Here is a 689-nt window from a genome sequence, read left to right on the forward strand (position 1 = left end):
CGGCTCCCCGTGTCCCCCTCTAGCGCACACAGCCGGCTCCCCGTGTCCCCCTCTAGCGCACACAGCCGGCGCCCCGTGTCCCCCTCTAGCGCACACAGCCGGCGCCCCGTGTCCCCCTCTAGCGCACACAGCCGGCGCCCCGTGTCCCCCTCTAGCGCACACAGCCGGCGCCCCGTGTCCCCCTCTAGCGCACACAGCCGGCTCCCCGTGTCCCCCTCTAGCGCACACAGCCGGCTCCCCGTGTCCCCCTCTAGCGCACACAGCCGGCGCCCCGTGTCCCCCTCTAGCGCACACAGCCGGCTCCCCGTGTCCCCCTCTAGCGCACACAGCCGGCGCCCCGTGTCCCCCTCTAGCGCACACAGCCGGCGCCCCGTGTCCCCCTCTAGCGCACACAGCCGGCGCCCCGTGTCCCCCTCTAGCGCACACAGCCGGCTCCCCGTGTCCCCCTCTAGCGCACAGCCGGCGCCCCGTGTCCCCCTCTAGCGCACACAGCCGGCGCCCCGTGTCCCCCTCTAGCGCACACAGCCGGCTCCCCGTGTCCCCCTCTAGCGCACACAGCCGGCTCCCCGTGTCCCCCTCTAGCGCACACAGCCGGCTCCCCGTGTCCCCCCTCTAGCGCACACAGCCGGCGCCCCGGTCTATCAATCAGACGCAGCTTCTTCCCACCTCACTTCCTGTATTCTGTACTA

Source organism: Phyllobates terribilis, unplaced genomic scaffold (assembly GCF_046119375.1).
Source record: "Phyllobates terribilis strain yellow unplaced genomic scaffold, ASM4611937v1 Scaffold_7__3_contigs__length_470593459, whole genome shotgun sequence".
Taxonomy (NCBI): Eukaryota; Metazoa; Chordata; class Amphibia; order Anura; family Dendrobatidae; genus Phyllobates; species Phyllobates terribilis.